Source organism: Xenopus laevis, chromosome 6S (assembly GCF_017654675.1).
Source record: "Xenopus laevis strain J_2021 chromosome 6S, Xenopus_laevis_v10.1, whole genome shotgun sequence".
NCBI lineage: Eukaryota > Metazoa > Chordata > Amphibia > Anura > Pipidae > Xenopus > Xenopus laevis.
Window position 1 is genome coordinate 3,445,081 of NC_054382.1, and position 23,021 is coordinate 3,468,101.

Sequence of the window (23,021 nt, forward strand, 5' to 3'; positions counted from 1 at the left end):
ACCCTTAACTATAACAACTATACACACAATGTGCAATGTGGTATGGACAATACACACAAGGCTTACATCTGGGCTCTTTCCTGAATATACAGGGATGAAACAGAGGAATGTAATCAATGGCATTACAATGGTAGTAAAAAGGACGTTGTCTACATCATAAGAACATACAGTGACATATTATAAGTCTCCATTATCAGCACCTGGCTTGCTATGTAATTATCCAAACACTGTTCCCCCCCTTGGGTAGCCATGGTGAGTCTTCATTTGCACATAATAATCGAATGTCCCGGCTTACTTATTATGCAGGTGACATAAGAGGAGCTGTGACGTCACCTGTTCCTACAACACACGCGTCTGCATAATGAGCAAAGTGGGCCTGCTTTGTTCACAAAATAGAATTATTTCCCCCTACTGGATTGTGGGCTCTATCAGCCTGCACCGACGTTTTTCCATGATGGGTTTGCTTTAAATAAATAGTTTTAAAACCAGTGAAAGTTTGTTATTTGTAAATGTAATTACTGTATGTCTCTTTCTAGCCTCTGCACTGGTGGTTCTGCCTTTCAATAAAATGTAGCAGAAGCCAACTGATAACCAGTCCTGAGAAGAATGCACGGCTGACCTGCTACATTTTATCAAAAGTCAGAACAACCAGTGCAGAAAACAGAAAGGGACATGTAGAGTTTACATTTACAAAAAAAAAAAAAAAAAAAACTTTTCCTGCACTGCTAGCTGTCTTTTGAAACCAGTGAATGTCTGACAGATACAGCTTTAAATTTGAATTATATTTACAAACAAGTTATAAACCAGTGATATTTAATGAATGTATATTGGAAATGTATGTAGAATGTTATATTCTTTCATTGTGCAAATGAAATGTGTTGTTTTGGAGTTAGCGTTCCCTATACAGCGAACAAAAGTAAACTTAGAATAATTACGCTAAAATGCTGATGTTTGCGGAGTGTCTGACAAGCACATTTTACCCTAGAAGTCATCAACATTCATCAGTTTAGGGATATACCCTAGTAATCAGGTAGTGGTTTGAATAAGAGACTAGAATATGAATAGGAGAGGCCTGTATAGAAAGATGCGTAATATAAAGGAACAATACAATTGAAGCCTAACAGAGCAATGCATTTTTGTCTGCCAAGGTCGCTAACCCCAAAAGAAAGTGACAACTTTTTTTAAAACGATTAAAAAGCTGCTAAAACAGGACATTTTATAATATACTAAATATTGAGGATACGGTGAACCATGATGGGTAAGCTAACACACACACAGCAGGATCTCGGTCACCCAATATGTTTCCAAACCACAATGAACGGGACAGAACATCTAAATCTAAATAACTAACCAGTCACCATGTCATGGTCAGTGATTCCTTTTAGATTCAGCCCAATATGAGCAACTTTGCGTCTATACTGCCAGATTCAACTTTGTTCCCTTGAAGCTATGTCAGTTTGACAAAAGTGATTTTATTAATGTCCTAGTATCAGGCCCGGACTGGAAACCTGTGGGTTATGGGGCTGCTGTGAGATGCCATAGACAGTCGCTATTGGACTGGTAGGGGGGGCTGTATGGGACCTCTGAGTAGTTAAAATGCCAGGGCCTATTATGAATCCCAATCCAGACCTGCCCAATACGTACCCAAATACAGAGCTACGATTAGCTCTACTCCTTGCTCCTGGGCTGCTAGCTTTCCTTTGGTCAACAAGAGGGCAAAGCTTCGACTGGCAGAACATTGCTTCTCATTGCATAAATCTATATACGTAGAATAGGCCAGTTCACTATTCTTTATGTTTATGGTCTAGATCAGGGATCCCCAACCTTTAGAACTGTGAGCAACATTCAGAAGTTAAAGGTGTTGGGGAGCAACACAAGCATGAAAAATGTTCCTGTGGTCCCAAATAAGGGCTGTGATTGGCCATTTAGTAGTCCCTATGTGGACAACCTACATTGAGGCTCTATTTGGCAGTACATCTGTTTTTTTATACAACCAAAACTTGCCTCAAAGCCTGGAGTTCAAAAATAAGCTCCTGCTTTGAGGCCACTGAGAGCAACATCCAAGGGGTTGAGGAGCAACATGTTGCTCACGAGCTACTGGTTGGAGATCACTGGTCTAGATTATAATAAAAATGATGTAATTTTAAGAGTTCAGTGAAGTCTTGAGCAGCAGAGAAGCCAAGAGCCAGAGCCTAAACTCATAGAAATTAACCAATACATGTGTGCCATTACCTGACTTTTTAAGCAAGCAAGATCATTGAGAAAATGCATTGACAGCAAACAAACACAAAAACAGCACAAGGCTCAATAATCTTTTCTAGAAGCGCTCTTCCCTTGCTTAAAGGGATACTGTCATGGGAAAAAAGATTTTTTTCAAAATGAATCAGTTAATAGTGCTGCTCCAGCAGAATTCTGCACTGAAATCCATTTCTCAAAAGAGCAAACAGATTTTTTTTAAATTCAATTTTGAAATCTGACATGGGGCTAGACATTTTGTCAATTTCCCAGCTGCCCCCAGTCATGTGACTTGTGCCTGCAATGCTTTCTGGCAGGCTGCTGTTTTTCCTTCTCAATGTAACTGAATGTGTCTCAGTGGGACATGGGTTTTTACTACTGAGTGTTGTTCTTAGATCTACCAGGCAGCTGTTATCTTGTGTTAGGGAGCTGCTATCTGGTTACCTTCCCATTGTTCTTTTGTTTGGCTGCTGGGGGGGGGGAAAGGGAGGAGGGTGATATTACTCCAACTTGCAGTACAGCAGTAAATAGTGATTGAAGGTTATTAGAGCACAAGTCACATGACTGGGGCAGCTGGGAAATTGACAATATGTCTAGCCCCATGTCAGATTTCAACATTATATATATAAAAAAACTGCTCTTTTGAGAAATGGATTTCAGTGCAGAATTCTGCTGGAGCAGCACTATTAACTGATTCTTTTTGAAAAAAATCTTTTTTCCCATGACAGTATCCCTTTAAGAACAATATACTTGACTTCCCCAAAAGCAAATATTCTGCCTAGAGCAGCACCAGGCAGCTCAACATAAATCAGTAAAAGACTAATATTGCATGTGGGAAGATGCATCAGCAGCCATCATTCATTCTCCGCTAAAATCGGAATAAATCCTACTGAAATAACTTGCCCTTAATCCTTTTAGATGGGATTACTGAAAGGCAGAGAGCTCGGGAAGCAAAGATGTACTTTCAGAAAGTGTGATGTGCACATTCCCATGGATTAATCAGTGGCAGGAGATAAAATATTTAGAGTTTAAGGCTGGCTATGGTCATGTGACTTAAGAAATGTGACCCCTTTGCCCACCTATAACATAGAACCTACAGCACCACATTAAATGACACCAGATTCTGCATCTCCGAGTTCAGTTAAAGTCTATGGGAATCATGTGTTGCTTATTATGTGCTGCAAGGCCATGCCAGCAGGCAATGGATAAAATGTGTTTTTATTTTATGGCTCCAAAACTGGCCTCCAATTCAGAAATTAAAATATAAACACCTGCTTTGAGGCCACTGAGAGCAACATCAAAGGTTTCATAAGCAACATGTTGTTTGTGAGCCACAGGTTGGGGATCAGAGTTATAGAAGGAGCCCACCCAACGGTCTGAACCCCAGGGGTCTGCTTCCTCTATAGTTTATAATAAACTACTAATTACATTTACTTTACGTGTGAAGAAAAGGGAAAGTCACTGGCTAATGCCAACTTGCCAACCCAATGATTATAATCAGTAACCTTAAAGGGATTCTGTCATGATTTTTATGGTGTCGTTTTTATTTCTAAATGACACAGTTTACACTGCAAATAATTCACTGTACAATATAAAATGTCATTCCTGAACCAACAAGTGTATTTAGTTGTAATATTGGTGTGTAGGTGCATCTCAGCTCATTTTGCCTGGTCATGTGATTTCAGAAAGAGCCAGCACTTTAGGATGGAACTGCTTTCTGGCAGGCTGTTGTTTCTCCTACTCAATGTAACTGAATGCATCTCAGTGGGACCTGGATTTTACTATTGAGTGTTGTTCTTAGATCTACCAGGCAGCTGTTATCTTGTGTTAGGGAGCTGCTACCTGGTTACCGTCCCTTTGTTCTGTTTGGCTGCTGGGGGTTCGGTATATCACCTCAACTTGCAGTACAGCAGTAAAGAGAGACTGAAGTTTATCAGAGCACAAGTCACATGACTGGGGGCAGCTGGGAAACTGACAACATGTCTAGCCCCATTTCAGATTTCAAAATTAAATATAAAAAAATCTGTTTGCTCTTTTGAGAAATTGATTTCAGTACAGCATTCTGTTGGAAGCACTATTTACTGATGCATTTTGAAAAAAAAAACAAAAAAACAACAGTATATAATACTTCCAGGGCTGTGTCCCAATTTTCTGATAGGTTCCAATTGTGGCAGCCCATTGTCACAAATTTTCAAAAATGGTAGAAAAACAAATCCTCCTGTATTGCACATGTTCTTGGTCCGACAACTGCAAGATACCACTGGGACCATTCAGAATATGGCAGGGAGGTGCCAGCAGATCTACAGAGGGACATGCTTTCTTTTTAAGTAAATGTATTGTATTCTGTTTGCCACACACAACAAATAGAGAATCCCACACCATGTGGCTGCATGAGTTCTACAGATACAGACAGAATAGGGAAGGGAACGGTGTAGCTGGAGGAAGAATGGGGAATGGAAGGCATTAGATGGCAGCACAGGATAAGAGAAAGGGGTAGGCCTCAAATACCCGACAATTGATATGGCTCTTAGCTGGGGAAGAATAATTAAGAGATGTTATGGAGTACAAGCTACAGAAAGGAGGAAGATATATCAGGGGAAGGGTAGTTAAGCATCTATTGTATGTCTGTGTCCTTTCTAGAAGACATCCTAGAGCAGCAAATGGCATTGGCAGTAGAAAAGGGCAAGCATTCTGCTGGGGAGAGCTGCTAAATACACATACATACATACATACATACATACATGGCTCATCAGGAACCTACATGCATCTTTTTGCTTTGTGGAAGGAAACTCGCTACTAAAAACATGGCGATTCCCTTGTCACAATCAAACCCAAACACCAGTAGCTGTTAAGGAACATTTAAATACTAACATTAAAACTAATTTGTAGAATTTGCCTTTCTCCAAAGTACAAGAGAAAGGCCATTCAGTTGCTAGGGTCAGTGACCTCACATCCAGACTGTAGACAGATTGTTAGACCTTTATTGCTAAGGAACATAAGGTTGAAAAGGCCAAGCAGACAGGTTTTTTTTTTACAGGACAAAGACAAAAATAATAGCATTTACCATAATAAAAAAAAACAAAACAAATCTAAGCAAAGGATTTCAGTGATTTTTACAGTTATATTTTGTATAATATTTAATTAATTGGTAATGAAAGAGACACATCAGTTTTTTGACACTCTCTTCCCCGCTAGTCCTAACTGCGTAGCAAGGGTAGGCTCTCTTCCAGTCAAGAGTAGGGATGCACCGAATCCATGATTTGGGATTCAGCCAAATCCCCGAATCCTTCGTGAAAGATTCGGGTGAATAGCAATCCGAATCCTAATTTGCATATGCAAACGATGTTTGGGAAAGAAAAGTGGGGGGAAAATTGTACTTCCATGTGAAAAGTCACATGATTTCCCTTCCCACCCCTAATTTCAGATTCCATTTGGCCAGGCACAAGGATTTGGCAGATTCCAAATACTGCTGAAAAAGGCCAAATCGAATCCTGGATTCGGTGCGTCCCTAGTCAGGACTCAATTTCCCATATTTTCTTGCATTATTCTGTAGTTCTTTTTTACAGGGCTGTTAAAGAACAATGAAGGAAACAATTCTTGGCTGTGCGAGAGCCGACTCTTAAAATATAGTTTCAATGGCATATGAAGCCAGTTTCAGAAGCAATTTCATTTACAACATACTATAATAATGGAACACTGTTTATACCTGTATTATATTTAATGTAAATTTCTAAAGTTCTAAAGTATTTTATTTTTTAAAATAGTAGCGCGAAGAATTTATAAAGCAGCAACATATTCAATAGCGTTGTACATATAGGAAGCATGAAGCTTACATGCACATACAGCAAGTAAAAAGGACATAAGAGCTCACAATCTAAATGCCCTTTAATGTCAGGAGACACAGACATGGCCATATGAAAAGAACATTTAAAGGGGTTGTTCACCTTTAAATTAACTTTTAGTATGTTGTCGAGAGTGATATTCTGAGACAATTTGCTATTGGCTTTAATTTTTGATTATATTTGAGTTATTTCGTTTTTATTCTGCAACAATTGCACTGATTTGAATAAGACTGGCATATGAATATGAGAGGGCCTGAATACAAAGACGAGTAATAAAAAGTAGCGATAACAATAAGGGCTCGTACACACGGCATTGTGCGTTTCGTTTTTTTCCGTTGAGCAGCAGAGGAGCGCAGGAGTAGACAAACTGAATTATTGTCAATGGGGCAACGAATGTCTACGCTGAACGCAGGTAAAATGCAACATGCTGCGTCCCAAACAAACGCCCATGTGTAAGAGCCCTAAATGTGTAGTCTTACAGAGCATTTGTTTTTAGATGAGGTCAGTGACCCCCCTTTGAAAGCTGGAAGGGATCAGAAGAAAAAGGCAAATAACTCAAAAAGTATTCATTTATGCCAACAGTACATGTATCCCTTAATATCTTGGAATAAATGATAAAGCACTGCGTATCTTGACAGCGCTATATAAATAAATAAATGATGATGAATAAATGATGAATCTACATTGCGAAAGTGCTTAGAGTAGCCCCCTCATTAATTTTACCTTCACTTCTTTTTAAGGTTTACTTATCCTTTAAGGCAAGGGCAGCTAATCAAATAAATGTGGCATTTGACTTGTTTCACACAATCTGCCAGATGAGATAATTTCCATATTTTCCCACCTCCCTCTGTGCAAAAACAAACGAAGGCAGAACGGGAACTTGCTCTGCAGCTAAGTGACCAAGACAAACCCATTTCCTGTTTAATAAGAAACAAACCTTCCCAAAAGGAAAGCCTGGCTTCCTAAAATGGTTTGTCATGCACATACTGGCGGGCAGCCATACAGTGAGTCAACGGCTTGCATTCTGCAGACGGGTCAGGCACACAGTGTACCTCTCCCAGGGTGAATCCGGGTGCTCAGGATCTCCGAATTCTCTTTTTTTTTTATTTTTACCTTTGCGCAATTACACGGCTGTCCCTCGCTCAGTGGCATGAGATGAAAATTCTGCCGTCATTCTCTCAATGACACGGTGTGGATGGCTAATTAGGAAGGAGCTCGACTAGATTTACAACTTGTATGCATGCCAAACACCTCTTCTCAGCTACATGATGCAAGCACGCTTGTTAATAATGGCAGATTTCCAATGCTCACAACTAATGCTTAGTGGTATTGAGAATTTCCTTACAAATTACAGCTCAGCGGGAACCCAATTGCCCCAGGTGATGGGTATACTTAGATAGTAAAATCTCAGATTTATCATACAGCAACACCAACACTCTCTGAGGAAGAGGGGATGTGTAGTCAGTTTTTGCATCGTTGACCACTTGCATGTATTGAGCCGACCTGCATCACCGCATTTATCAAACGTTGCAGGCAAAATTGAACAAATGCTTCAGGCCAAAGAGGACAATCACTGCAGATAATAAATGCATGCTGCCCAAACTGAATTCTAAGGATTTTGGGATATCGTGATATCTCATCCAATTCAAATACAGGTATAGGATCCGTTATTAGGAAACCCGTTTAGAAAAGAAAAAAAAGCTCTGAATAACGGAAAGATTGTCTCCCATAGACTCCATTTTAGCCAAATAATTCAAATTTTTAAAAATTTCTCTGTAAAATTTCTGTGTAATAATAAAACAATAGCTTGTACTTGATCCCAACTAATGGTGGCCATAGACACAAAGATCCGCTCATTTGGAAACATCGCCAAACGTGCGGATCTTTCCCCGATATGCCATTAACAAACATGGCTATATCAGGGGTAATCTGATTGTTCGGCCGTATGGCCAAACGATCCGATTACGATGTGCCGTGGGCTCCGGCAGGATTGGTCAGGTCAAAATCAAACCTGACCAAACGACCGATCTCCACCGGACGAAAGATGTCAGCACACGCCACACACGATCCGAAAATCGTACGAATCCTCGATTCGTACGATCGGATCTGTGTGTCTATGGCCACCTTAAATATAATTAATCCTTATTAGAAGCAAAACCAGTCTATTGGGTTTATTTAATTATTAACAAAAAGAGAAGTCGATGGCGGAGCTCTCCCCACTCCTTCCACTCTCCCACGTCCTCCGCAGCTATCGCGGGATCCCGGCAACACTCAGCCGAGCATTCACATACAAACGACCAAATTACCGCTGGCAGCGCTGGAAAACGTATCCACGGGAGCAAAACCAGTCTATTGGGTTTATTTAATGTTTACATGAGATCTAGTAGACTTAAGGTATGAAGATCCAAATTATGGAAGGATGCGTTATCTGGAAACCCCCAAGTCCTGAGCATTCTGAATAACAGGTCCCATACCTGTAGCAAATTGGAGGAGAACAAACAGCAGTTTGTGTTGCCCAGACTAGGCAGTCATGAGTGGTGGCTGGAAAGACAGGGCCTGAAGGCTTGTGCCATTATTAGTATTGCAGGATATTCCAGGATATTACTACAAGCCTAATTTGAAGCTCAGGTAAAGTGAGATTCATCGTGAACTTGTCACCATAGATATTATTAGAACTATGGTTGAATGGCTGATAAAGCAATATTTGAATGTATCAATAGCCTTCTTATGAGCTAAGGGACCCTTAAATACTAGGGCTCAAATTTAGTCTTCAGCCAAGTTCAAAAGCCATTTTGCCATGGTGATACATATAACCACTCTCCCTTCATATTTAGCGCAACACAGACACACACACACACACACACACACAGACACAGACACACACACAGACCGGTCTGAATGGACTGATACTATGTTGTTTTAATTGCTACTAGTGAACAGAAAGGGATACAGTTACATTTACAAATAACTTTAAAGTCACTGTAAATGTATAATTATATATGGAAACATTGCTTAGGATTGTCTTTTATTACAAAAACCGTCCTTTATTATGTGAAAAAATTTGTAGGTTGAAACGTTGTACATGATTTTTTGTGCTTCTGTACCAGCCCAAGGCAACCACAGCCCTTTAGCAGTAAAGATCTGTGTCTCCAAAGATGCCCCAGTAGCTCCCCATCTTCTTTTCTGCTGATTCACTGATTCACATGCTCTGTGCTGCTGTCACTTACTGAGCTTAGGGAGCCACTCACAATATACAGTACACATAGAATAGAAATGTCACAATATAAGGCTGATTAGTAATTAATACACATAATTACTACATGGCAGCACAGAAACCAGTGCAATTAGCATCAGAATTGAATAATCAGCAAACCTGTAGCATCAGCTTATATTACAGCCAGGGAAGCTCATTTTCTGCTGGATAATTAGTGACGAGCCCTAAGCTTAGCTTCTCAACAGCCAATCAGAGCCCACTGAGCATGTGAGTGTCACAGACACTTTCCAAGATGGTGACCCCCTGTGACAAGTTTGAAGTCCTGGATCATTGCTGCTATTAAGAAGCATTTTTAAGGTCCCTTAAAATCACATGAAAAGTTAAACCTAAGCATGTTGTCAAAAGGGAAAACGGGTTGTGGTTTATGTCTTCATTCACATTGTATTTTGTACGATCAGAGCAGTGTGTCCTCCCTGGAAAATCCAATGCAATTCGACAAACACCACATGTGTGGTCCTTAAAGGGATCCTGTCATTGGAAAACATGTTTTTTTCAAAACACATCAGTTAATAGTGCTACTCCAGCAGAATTCTGCACTGAAATCCATTTCTCAAAAGAGCAAACAGATTTTTTTATATTCAATTTTGAAATCTGACATGGGGCTAGACATTTTGTCAATTTCCCAGCTGCCCCTGGTCATGTGACTTGTGCCTGCACTTTAGGAGAGAAATGCTCTCTGGCAGGCTGCTGTTTTTCCTTCTCAATGTAACTGAATGTGTCTCAGTGGGACATGGGATTTTACTATTGAGTGTTGTTCTTAGATCTACCAGGCAGTTGTTATCTTGTGTTAGGGAGCTGCTGTTATCTGGTTACCTTCCCATTGTTCTTTTGTTTGGCTGCTGGGGGGGGGGGGGAAGGGAGGGGGTGATATCACTCCAACTTGCAGTACAGCAGTAAAGAGTGATTGAAGTTTATCAGAGCACAAGTCACATGACTTGGGGCAGCTGGGAAATTGACAATATGTCTAGCCCCATGTCAGATTTCAAAATTAAATATAAAAAAATCTGTTTGCTCTTTTGAGAAATGGATTTCAGTGCAGAATTCTGCTGGATCAGCACTATTAACTGATTCATTTTGAAAATGACAGTATCCCTTTAAAGTACCAGGAACTAGCAGGGCCCATGATTCTCTGTTAGACAAGCATCAGACCAGGCTTGTACCAATTGTTGTTTCTTAGCAGTGACAAGAATGACATTTGTCACGTGTGCAGAGGGACAGGCGTGTGCCATTTCTATCACCACTCAGACAAGAGAAGCATCATCTACTGATATTTACATTTTCTCTATAGCAACGTGTAATATTAGGTTTGCCTTAATCTGGCTGGTAGGGCTGAAGGCAGTGCAACTCAGCAAGGCTATATAAGGTCCGGGTGTAGTGTGTGTGACAATAACATAATTAACAACAAAAAAAGGAGCATAAGTAGATTTGAGATGGTATAAAGCCCTACCTTGTCAACTGATTTCCAGTTGAGTAGTTCTCTCTTACCAACTGTTTTACCTGCAAAGGAAAAATAATTGATTAGGACATGACATTTATAGAACAATTTCCATAAAGGAGAATTCAACCCCCAAGGCGCAAAAATCCCTCCCCCTGCCCTGCGTAGGACCCCTTCCCTCCTCCCCCCCCCCGGGCAAATGCCCCCTAACTTGTTACTTACCCCTCCTTCTAGATCCTCTCCAGTGGAGTTCACGGCAGCCATCTTCTCCTGAGCGCTCTTCTTCCTGTAGTCATCTGCATTTGGTGGCGCATGCGCAGTAGCTCTGTACCGGCAAATGCCTCCAACTGCGCATGCGCCACCAAATGCAGATGACTACAGGAAGAAGAGCGCTCAGGAGAAGATGGCTGCCGTGAACTCCTATGGAGAGGACCTAGAAGGAGGGGTAAGTAACAAGTTAGGGGGCATTTGCCCGGGGGGGGAGGTAGGCCCGAAAATCACAAGTTTCCGGAAACTTCGTGACCTCCAACTGTGCATGCGCCACAAAATGCAGACGACTACAAGAAGAAGAGCGCTCGGGAGAAGATGGCTGCCGTGAACTCCGCTGGAGAGGACCTAGAAGGAGGGGTAAGTAACAAGTTAGGGGCATTTGCCCATGGGGGGGGGAAGGTGGGAGGGATTTTTGCGCCTAGGGGTTGAATTCTGAACTTTTACGAAAGTGAAAATTGAATATAAATTTTAGCATACAGAAATAAAGCATCTGTTTCTCTTCATTCTGTCTTCATGAAGCAGTTGGGTGTCAGATATTCATTGACAGTTAGATCCAATATATCTTATAGGGGGGCTCCTTTCCTAGCAGATGTATTAGAGCTCACTCAAATAACGGATTCCAGTACAAACAAAATAACTGCCTTTTGCACAAATCCTGCATGTAGAGAGACATGTCGTCTGGTGAGTTTAATAGAGTGACCTCTAATACATCTTCTAGGCAAAAGGAGCCCCCCTATAATATATAATGGATCATTCATCTGACACCCAACTGCTGCATGAAGAGAGAATGAAGAGAAACAGAGAGGATAAGTGAAGATGACTTGATTATTTCAGAAACTATACAGAATATTTAATGGATTGTATTTAGTTTCTTGTTTCAGTATGATGAAGCTTATATTCAATTGTAATTTTCATGACAGTTGCCCTTTAAACTTTTTGCAGTTGTATAATGTGTTTTTGAAGAGGGTTGTATATTGTATAACTCGAGGCTTCTCTGTAGCAGCAAACGCATAAAAATACCCAAGGCTGCCTTATACTGCCCTGTACAGCCCCACAAACCGGCTATACAGGAATGACCCCTGGTAACTGTCAGTGCCGGGTACACACTCTACAGCCAGTAAAAAACACACAAATGTGCGTCAGGCTCTCTAGACACTGTGCTGGCAGTTGTACAGCACAAACATGTATAGGTGCATGGAAGCAAAGCCTGATAATGTAACATTCTGCCTCATTTCATAGGGACTGTGAATACTTGTGCCAACAGTCACTTAGCCCATTCCCAGCAAAACAGAAATAAGAGAATTAGCTATGGAAGCCACAGAAATCCAGCAGTACATAACTTGCAGCAATTGACCAAAGCCACAAATCCAATTGGAGGGATTTCAAATTCTCCACTCACTTTTTGGTATACGGTATGTTGCAGTGCACCAGAACTGGTGAGAGAATTCTGCATATTTTCTCCTCACTGTTTATTAAACCAAGGAGAATTCTGCAAATTCTCTCCTGACTATTTTAAGGGGGAGAAATCTGTATCTTCTCTCTTTACTGTACATTAAACCAAGTAGAGAATTCTGCAACATCTTCACCTTTCTGCTAAACGCAGGTTCCCCGTTTCCTCTGGAAAGAGCTACAATAAGGCGCTCATTTAATTAGCTCGAGTGAAGGATTAGAAGAAAAAATACTTTGAATTTCGAATGGTCGAATATGGCTACTTCGACTTCAAATCGAACGATTCGAAGTAAAAATCGTTTGACTATTCGATAGTCGAAGTACTGTCTCTTTAAAAAATACTTTGACCCCCTAGTTTGCCACCTAAAACCTACCGAGGCCAATGTTAGCCTATGGGGAAGGTCCCCATAGGCTTCCTAACAATTTTCTGATCGAAGGAAAATCCTTCGATCGATCGAACGATTATTCGTTCGATCCGATATTCGAAGTCGAAGGATTTCAATTCGGCATTCGAATATCGAGGGTTAATTAGCCCTCGATATTCGACCCTATGTAAATCTGCCCCTAAATAAAGCCACAGGCTATGGGTTTCACGGTTCTCCTATATTACCCAATGGGAGTATATTACTTATTAAAGGGATACTGTCATCAGAATAAAACTGTGTATGTAAAGCATCTACTTCTGAAATAGGCTGAAACAGCCGACTAGTCTATGCTCTAGAACAGCAAGACAAAGAATGTTCATTTTGGTGTTAAAATCAACGTTTCATCCATGGTCTGCTGAAATTAGCATGGGAAGTATGGTAAGTTTATATGGAAACTTACACACATGAGTGCACATCCACTCACACCTTCCAACAACTGTAAGATCTATGGGGAAAAACAGCCTCAGTCATGACATATATGACTGTCCCCCAACAGTGTTACCATCTTTGTGGAGGGTTGTTATTGTTATTCCAATATCCTTCCCAAGTCTTTGAGGCTCTGGGTAAGGTACATAGAAGAACTGCAATAAAGTGAACAGTTGTGCCTTGGTCTAGTAACCCTTGGCAACCAATAGGAAGTTATGCATAAATTGTAAATTGCTTCTATGGTCTGGCAAGACAACCACATCCTTGGCAACATAAGGCAGGAGGTAAGTATATAGCTCAGCTGAGGCTTGCACCCAATTGTGCCTCTGAATTGCATGCAAATTAGGAGATCGGTAGGGGCGGAGCATGTACATTGCACCCCTGTTCACCCCTCATGAATACAGCACTGCAGAATGTAAAATCCTTAAAACATTTTTATAAAAGTGCAAAGATTGCACAGATTTTAACCTGGTACCCTGCCCAGCACTTAAAGAAGAACTAAACCCTAAAAATGAATGTGGCTGAAAATGTCCTATTTTATATAGTGAACTTATTGCACGAGGCTAAAGTTTGAGCTTGTCAATAGCAGCAATGATCCAGGACTTCAAACTTGTCACAGGGGGTCACCATCTTGGAAAGTGTCTGTGACACTCACATGCTCAGTGGGATCTGATTGGCTGTTGAGAAGCTAAGCTTAGGGCTCGTCACTAATTATCCAGCAGAAAATGAGCGTCCCTGGCTGTAATATAAGCTGATGCTACAGGTTTGCTGATTATTCAATTCTGATGCTAATTGCACTGGTTTCTGTGCTGCCATGTAGTAATTGTGTATTAATTACTAATCAGCCTTATATTGTGACATTTCTATTCTATGTGTACTGTATATTGTGAGTGGTTCCCTAAGCTCAGTAAGTGACAGCAGCACAGAGCATGTGAATCAGTGAATCAGCAGAAAAGAAGATGGGGAGCTACTGGGGCATCTTTGGAGACACAGATCTTTACTGCTAAAGGGCTGTGGTTGCCTTGGGCTGGTACAGAAGCACAAAACAATGTACAACATTTCTAGCTACTTCTTTAGTTAGGCTTTAGTTCTCCTTTAAAAAAAACCATCGTTACAGGAGGACTACAATAAGCACCTTCCACATGGTTAGTGCCTGAGAAACTGATATTTAGTTAGGTTAGCGTATATAAAAACAAATCAAATTTTCAGCCCTTCAGCTGCTTTGGAATTAAACAGATAAAGGATCACACAAACCAGACCACTGTTTTTAATGCTTGTGGTACTGCTGCCTGTAAATTTGAGTGCATATCTAATGCAAACATAAGGATATTTTTATAAATAAAAGTAACACCAGCTTTTCATATCAGCAGAAACAATGCTGCCAGTTTGTTCATGATGCTCCTTATTTAAATACCATCACGCCAGATATCTGCCACTCATTATGAGACCTACATCTCAGTGGAGTCGGACACAAAGCAAAACCAGGGCTAACATTAAACCACTTTGAATCTTGCAGCACTTTCCCGTGCCTTTATTGTGCCCTTAATAAACAGAGTTTCCATAGTACTAGGAGAAGTCACTTCTGAGACATTCGGTAACTTTTAGCTTTGCTGAGCAAAGACTCTGCTCTCAGGGCAGCTTTTGTCTGGCCAAATAGTTTCAGCATTGCACAATCAGTGACTTCATCCCACTCCACAAAAGGGATCTGCCATACAAATATGCGATCCACGTACAAAAACCCGAGAACATCGCTTCTTCTTTGCTCTCCAATGGTCAGGTTTGCAATTTACTGGGGACAATTTAGCCTGAACACAATACTGGAATAATGAATCTTTTATTCTGCAGCTCTCCACTTTGGAGGTGGAACAGTTATCTGGTTGCTAAGCTTCACTTATCATAGTAACCAGTCAGTGGGTTAAAGGACACTGCCTAGAAAAAGTCTGCCTGAAGCAGCATTTACCTGTTTTATAAAACTGGAACCTTAATGTCCCACTTTACTCCTTATCCCACAAACCAGGTTGAACCAAAGGCTACAATCTTACCAATGACATGAGCACAGCCCAGGCATGGAATGACAAGCAGCCCCTTGATTGGGCAGATATAACTAAATTCCTTTAGTAAAGGTGGCCATTCACAGACAGATTTAAGATTTGGGTCCTTTAAGGTGGCCATACATGGGCAGATTAAAGCTGCCGATATCGCTCCTTTAGACCGATTCGACAGCTTATCTGCCTGTGTGGGGGGGGCTCCTCACGATCGATATCAGGCCAAAAATCGTCCATATATATATATATATATATCAATCTGTCAAGTTTGATTTTTTTTTTCAGCGATTCAGGACTGCATTGGCTAGTTGATGTGGTCCTGCGACCCATCGGCACCCATTCGCAGCATTGTAATCCAAACGTTCTGCCCCAGGGCCACCTTTAGATCAATTTGGCAGTTTATCTGCCCGCATGGCCGCCATAGGGGGGGACAAGTGTCCCGGGCCTGAAGGGGGGCCCGGCAGTGCTGCATTTTTTAAAGAGCCAGGCCCCCCATACGAGCGCCCGAGCTGTGCGGCCATTCCTTAGGATGCCGAATGCGGAAGTGCCAAAAATCCAAAGCCGAAGTCCCGAAGCGGCAAAAAAGACCCAAAGTCACGAAAACAGCCGAAATTGAAATCCTGAAGCGGCGAAAAGACCCGAAGTCACAAAAGGAGGTGAAGTTGAAGTCCTGAAGCTTTGAGTTAAATTCTACTAAACACCAGTTTGTTTGTTTTTTTGTTTTTAATCCCCTAGCCACCAATGTATTATTTGAATATTCTATAGGCCCCTGCCACCAATGTTTTTTTTTTTTTTAAATTTTGGGGCCTCATTTTTTTTTTTTACTTGTAATTGGGGGCCCTGGCAGCAATTTTTTTTATAAAAAAAAATAAAAATTGGGGGGGGCCCAATTTTTTTTGTAACTTAAGGGGCCCTTGCCACCAATGTTTTTTTTTTTTTTTAAAAAAAATATGTAAAAATTTTTTGAGGCCCCGATTTTTTTTTTTTTTCTGGGCTCTCTCTAACATGTTTCAAGAGATTTAGTGCAGCATGAGTAGTAATAGTCAGAATAGGAATTCATTCTTACTGGGCATCAAAAGCAGAAGTCTGTATTACAACCTGTCTGAAGCCAGTCCTAGAGCTAGTTTATTCCTTTGAACATAGTCAACTGCTTTTTTTAAGGGTAGGGACACACTGGGCGATTTGGAGAGATTTAGTCGCCTGGCGACTAATCGCAGCGACTTTTCTCCCCGAATGCTTCCCCTCTCTCTGCGCCTGGCTAAAATGAAAAATCGCCTGCGCTAATCACACGCAGCGATTCGTTTTCCGAAGTCGCCCGAAGTTGCCTCACGAGGAAACTTCGGGCGACTTCGGAAAACGAATCGCCGCGTGTGATTAGCGCAGGCGATTTTTCATTTTAGCCAGGCGCAGAGAGAGGGGAAGCATTCGGGGAAGATTGGTCGTGGAAAGTCGCGGCGATTAGTCGCCAGGCGACTAAATCTCCCCAAATCGCCCAGTGTGTCCCAGCCCTAAACATTGACCCTTTTAAGACTCCAATGTCCACAATGCCTTGGACACTTCTGTGATTCTTCTGTACAGAACATAGAAGGTATTTTGGGATATGGAGATCTGGCTTGTCAGAAACAGCCCGTTGCATGCCTCAGAACTAAAAATGCATGCAAGTAACCAAAGGCATAAACAGAAGTTGGAAAGTTAAATGGGGTTGTTCAACCTTACAACATTTTTTTCATTTCAGTTGTTTTTAATTCTGTAACAGTTCTAAATTGATCCATTAGCCGATACATTTGTTATCTTTGTCCCTGCTGAGCAGAATCCTGGAATTCATTAAAGGCAGCTGTTAGAATTAATACAATAGTTGCTAATATTCCTCCAGAGATGCTTCTGACAAATGGATCAACTAATGCAGCAAACTAACAGTACAGAATCTGCACCTGGATTTACTGAGCTGCCAGACTGAAACACCAAAGACAGGAACATTTTAAAGGGATACTGTCATGGGAAAAAAAAACTTTTTTTCAAAATGAATCAGTTAATAGTGCTGCTCCAGCAGAATTCTGCACTGAAATCCATTTCTCAAAAGAGCAAATAGATTTTTTTGTTTTCAATTTTGAAATCTGACATGGGGCTAGACATATTGTCAATTTCCCAGCTGCCCCAAGTCATGTGACTTGTGCTCTGATAAACTTCAATCACTCTTTACTGCTGTACTGCAAGTTGGAGTGATATCACCCCCCTCCCTTTCCCCCCCAGCAGCCAAACAGAACAATGGGAAGGTAACCAGATAGCAGCTCCCTAACACAAGATAACAGCTGCCTGGTAGATCTAAGAACAGCACTCAATTGTAAAACCCATGTCTCACTGAGACACATTCAGTTACATTGAGAAAGAAAAACAACAGCCTGCCAGAAAGCATTTCTCTCCTTAAAGGGGTTGTACACCTTTGTAACAAATTGGCATATCTAACAGTTCACATGAATAGAACAAACTTTTCCATGGAAATAGTTAACAGAAAAAGTACAGTTCAAGAGATATTCACCTCAGAAGTGTCCCTGTACTAATCCTTCAGTTCCACACAGACCCTGTGCTGGGAGGGGGTCACTGACCCCCAAAAACACTACAGTGTTCACTTCCTCTTCCTTATATGACATCACACATTGTACTGGCAGCTAACTTAACTCCTATTGGTTGTGTCTGCTGTCAATCTGCCACTGCTTCCTGTGCTGGGGAATTTGAGCAGCATTCAGGTACTGAAGAGAAACTGTTACAAGTTTGTGAGAGGGAGGAGGAGTGTGGGCTGTGTACTGCAGAGACTTCAACTGTGCAGATGGGGGGGGTCGAGGTGCTTGAGACCAGGAGTTTTACGGATAATAGATCTTTCCATAATTTGGATCTTCATTCCTTAAATCAACTAGAAAATCATGTAAACATTAAATAAACCCAATAGGCTGGTTTTGCTTCCAATAAGGATTAATTATATCTTAGTTGGGATCAAGTACAAGTTACTGTTTTATTATTACACAGAAAAAAAATAATTTTTAAAAATGTGAATTATTGGATTATAATGGATACTATGGGAGAGGACACTTGTACTTTCCAGAAATATATTATTTTTTTGGGGGGGGTCCATGTATTTGTGTATTTACCTCAAAAAATTATTCAGCAGCTGACGTGACTTCCTGGGACTATTTGTATGAGCTTGAGGCTTTCCAAGTGAGTTGAATTTTTGTGCATAAACTAAAATATTTTTCTGGTATAATTCCCTATATCATGAAAAATATAACTTTTTAATTTTTTGGTATTTAGAGCTCTAAATCTTGTTCCAGAAGTGGAACACTTAAACACTTAAAAAAGGTATCGTTTTCCTAGGTAAATTACCACCCCCCCCCCCCCCCCAGGAGAGCGCGCAAAATGTTCAAAAAACGTACCTGCCCTCAACACTGCTCTGCCTGTCACTTAGGGCTGCCACCTTACCCCTTTAAAACCAAACACATATGAAATCCACAGCCTGCATGGCTAATTAGCAATTCATTTAGATGCATGATACATGGCTGCACAGAAATCAGTTCAGTCTGCAGCATCTAAATGAGTTGATAATTAGCCATGCAGGCTGTGGATTTCATATGTGTTTGGTTTTAAAAGGGTGAGGTGGCAGCCCTACTGTACCTGCTAGATGTGTAAGTTACATACGTTTCTCATATAAGTCAGTGCTGGTTTTGTTGCAATTTTGTAAATAACTGACATTATGCTTAATGCCAAAGATATTAAAAGGTAAAAATATAGAAAAGCCAGTATTTATTCCCAGAAAAGGTTGCAGCCCTTTGGCACTCCATTCAGTTATAACCTAGGCAGAAGGACAGTGCCAGAATTGGGAGAACAATGTTGCTCCTTCCTTTTCTGCAGTATTTGTCTGCATGGCTGTGTGATTGTTTGTTACAAAGCAGGTTTGTTTATATGCTGCGTCTGTTAACCTCTGCCATTACAATTGAGTAATCAACCAATGACCATTCAAATTATGTGACCGGTTACAGTTCACAAGCACCCAATAAATTACTAGGAGGAGGGCAGTATCAACATCCAATAGGAAACAAGTAAGGGCAAAGCCTGGGCATGATGATGTCATCATATAGGAAGTTCTTGGTGTGTCAGGTTTAAAATAGGCCACTCCCATCACTTCAGAAAACTGGTCAGAGAGACAGGAGAAGGGCTGAGTTAATAGGTATAAAAATTAGCTTTTACAATGGCATTTTTAATTTTTGTTATGGAAAATAGGTTTTCTAACACATTGAGAGCATTGTTAGTGGTTTCATAAGATTTGTACATTGAAGGTGAACAACCCCTTTAAAGGGATACTGTCGGTAAAAATATAGAAAAGCCAGTATTTATTCCCAGAAAAGGTTGCAGCCCTTTGGCACTCCATTCAGTTATAACCTAGGCAGAAGGACAGTGCCAGAATTGGGAGAACAATGTTGCTCCTTCCTTTTCTGCAGTATTTGTCTGCATGGCTGTGTGATTGTTTGTTACAAAGCAGGTTTGTTTATATGCTGCGTCTGTTAACCTCTGCCATTACAATTGAGTAATCAACCAATGACCATTCAAATTATGTGACCGGTTACAGTTCACAAGCACCCAATAAATTACTAGGAGGAGGGCAGTATCAACATCCAATAGGAAACAAGTAAGGGCAAAGCCTGGGCATGATGATGTCATCATATAGGAAGTTCTTGGTGTGTCAGGTTTAAAATAGGCCACTCCCATCACTTCAGAAAACTGGTCAGAGAGACAGGAGAAGGGCTGAGTTAATAGGTATAAAAATTAGCTTTTACAATGGCATTTTTAATTTTTGTTATGGAAAATAGGTTTTCTAACACATTGAGAGCATTGTTAGTGGTTTCATAAGATTTGTACATTGAAGGTGAACAACCCCTTTAAAGGGATACTGTCATGGGGAAAACACATTTTTTCAAAATGAATCAGTTAATAGAGCTGCTCCAGCAGAATTCTGCACTGAAATCCATTTCTCAAAAGAGCAAACAGATTTTTTTTATATTCAATTTTGAAATCTGACATGGGGCTAGACATATTGTCAATTTCCCAGCTGCCCCTGGTCATGTGACTTGTGCCTGCACTTTAGGAGAGAAATGCTTTCTGGCAGGCTGCTGTTTTTCCTTCTCAATGTAACTGAATGTGTCTCAGTGGGACATGGGTTTTTACTATTGAGTGTTGTTCTTAGATCTACCAGGCAGCTGTTATCTTGTGTTAGGGAGCTGCTATCTGGTTACCTTCCCATTGCTCTTTTGTTTGGCTGCTGGGGGGGAAGGGAGGGGGTGATATCACTCCAACTTGCAGTACAGCAGTAAAAAGTGATTGAAGTTTATCAGAGCACAAGTCACATGACTTGGGGCAGCTGGGAAATTGATAAAATGTCTAGCCCCATGTCAGATTTCAAAATTGAATATAAAAAAAAATCAGCTTGCTCTTTTGAGAAATGGATTTCAGTGCAGAATTCTGCTGGAGCAGCACTATTAACTGATTCATTTTGAAAAAACATGTTTTCCAATGACAGGATCCCTTTAAGTTTAAACTTCAATTTTGGAAACAGTCAGAAATAAAAGATGGAAAGCAATTGAAAAGATTCTATATTTCTGGTGAACAATCTCAAAACAAATTTAACGGACCAAAAAAAAAAGTTTGGAAGGAGAATAACCCCTTTAAAAAAAAAGACGAACAGAGGTAGCGTGAGAAGAGGGGGCTTCAAGAACTGACAGAGTTAAAGGCACAGCCAACAGAAGGGCCAATGATGCAGCCAAAAGCGAATTGTAATCTCTCCTTGACTGAGGTTTTGTGCTCTCCATATTCTATCCATCCCACTAGGCAAAAATGACAGGAATGCAAGCAAAACGCAGCAAAGAATTACCGGATGTTTATGTGTGGGACTAGCAGGAATGTAGAAAACCTCACATACATGTCTCATGGACCACGTCACACAGTAGATTCAAGTTATTGGTCTATCATTTTCATAACAAAGGATTTAAAATCAATATTATAAAAATAGCTGATCTATTCTATAACTAACCCCAAACATTTTAACCAAAACTATAGATAAAGTGCTAAAGAGCATACCAGCTACAGACTGCTAAAAATGTGGTATAAAAAACCGGAAATAGACTTATTTTAAATGAGGTTCACTCAAAAATGCCCAGAAGAGGTTCTATTGCCGTTCTAAGCTCAGGACCCATGTGAAGCAAGGCAGAAGTGCTAACCACTAACTGCAATGACTCCCAATAAAAAATGACTTTATTTTAATTTAGAGAAACATTGAGAGGACAATCACGAGCCAAAGAAAAACACAGGTTATTGTGGTTTAGAGAGGAAGCGCCTAAAGCCCGAAGTTGCCTCACAAGGAAACTTCAGGCGACTTCGGAAAACAAATCGCTGCGTATGATTAGCACCGGCGTTTGTTTTTTTTTTTCATTTTAGCCGTGAGGGAAGGCGTTTGGGGAGATTGGTCACCGCAAAGACGAGGTGATTAGTAGCCAGGCGACCAAATCTCCCAAAAACGCCCAGTGTGGCCTTACCCTAAGAGAAGCACAGATATAAAAAGGAACAGACATTTACTTACATGGCCAGAGTAATTCATAGAATGGAAAAATATTGGCTAACTCGTGCCTTTCTAGCAATAACTAGAAAACAATAGAGCCACTCAAGCAAACAAGGAGTCTACAGGAACTTGCGGATACAAATAAGCTTTTCCCAGATTATAAGTGTGACGTTCATGCTATGCTTCCCTTACTCTACACACAGCAGCGCACACAGTAGTCCAACTCAAGATCAGGTTACACCCGGGCTGATAAATCAGAACAGGCAGAAGCCAAAGGAATCCTCAGTATCGGAAGAAGTGAAAAACAAGTATTACCCAACTAAAGGTGGATATTCAACTATAGTCAATCATTAAAGCAAAAGTTGACTTTCATTTTCAGCTTTGAGCATTGCACACGGTCACATGTGCTTTGTGTGTGATTAAATTCACAATATCTTTATTCAAGGTCCAATTGCATGGCTAGAACCTTTTAAAAGGGATTGGTTCACATTTAAAGGGGTTGTTCACCTTTTAATGAACTTTTAGTATGATGTAGAGAATGCGATTCTGAGTCAATTTGCAATTGGTTTTTATTTTTTATTACTTGTTTTTGAGCAATTTAGCTTCTTATTCAGCAGCTCTCCAGCTTGCAAATTGAGTATTCTGGTTGCTAGGATCCAACTACTCCTATCAACCATACACTGATTTCAATGAGAGACTGCTATGTGAATAGGAGAGGCCTGAATAGAAAGATGAACTATACAAAGTAGAAGTAACAATATATGTGTAGCCTTTCCGAACATTTGTTGTTTAAATGGGTTCAGTGACCCCCATTTGAAAGCTGGAGAGAGTCAGAAGGAGTAGGTTATTAATTCAAAAACTATAAAAAATAAATAATGAAGACCAACTGAAAAGTTGCTTAGCATTGGCCATTCTATAACATACTAAAAGATAACTTGAAGGTGAACCACCCCTTTAAATTAACTTTTAGTATGTTATAGAATGGCCAATTCTAAGCAACTTTTCCGTTGGTCTTCATTATT

The 23,021-nt window shown here is 40.6% G+C and overlaps 1 protein-coding gene across 12 annotated transcripts in view; it reads right to left on the reverse strand.

The window, feature by feature from the left end:
* The window catches only part of map4.S (microtubule associated protein 4 S homeolog), a 114,783-nt gene that overhangs the window by 74,885 nt on the left and 16,877 nt on the right, over window positions 1-23,021 (reverse strand). For all 12 annotated transcript variants that reach the window (XM_041567306.1, XM_041567305.1, XM_041567312.1 and 9 more), the window contains exon 2: window positions 10,799-10,848. The gene's annotated coding sequence lies outside the window, so the exon portion shown is untranslated. The remainder of the gene's footprint in view (window positions 1-10,798; window positions 10,849-23,021) is intronic.